The following is a 477-nucleotide window of genomic DNA, read 5'->3' as shown; positions in this document are numbered from 1 at the left end:
TTGGTTCTAAGTCCTGTATCCTGACTGACAGTTTGTAGTTTTGTCAAAGTGGTGAAAGTAAATACAGTGGAATTGTAACCTATCTGATATCTTTTAAATCAGAAACTCAGCTGAGCACTGAGTCCCAGTATTAAGTATTTAGTACCATTTCTTTTTTGTTTTTTTGTTTTTTGAGACAGCCTTTCTCTGTGTAGCCCTGGGTATCCTGGAACTCTCTCTGTAGACCAGGCTGGCCTCGAACTCACAGAGATCCACCTGCCTCTGCCTCTGCCTCCCTAGTGCTGGAAATAAAAGTGTGCAACACCACCACCCAGCTTGGTGCTATTTCTTAATAAAGTTAATTCTTAAGAATCCAACCTCTTATGTGCTCCATGATCCCTTACAGAAGCTGATAGGAAGTGATCATGTACATAATTAAAGAAAAGCTACCAGGTTATGCAAACACTTTTAATCCCAGCACTAGGGAGACAGAGGCAG

The sequence above is a fragment of the Psammomys obesus genome, unplaced genomic scaffold (genome assembly GCF_907164565.1).
Source record: "Psammomys obesus unplaced genomic scaffold, mPsaObe1.curated_primary_1811, whole genome shotgun sequence".
Lineage (NCBI taxonomy): Eukaryota > Metazoa > Chordata > Mammalia > Rodentia > Muridae > Psammomys > Psammomys obesus.
This window is presented reverse-complemented; position numbering follows the sequence as displayed.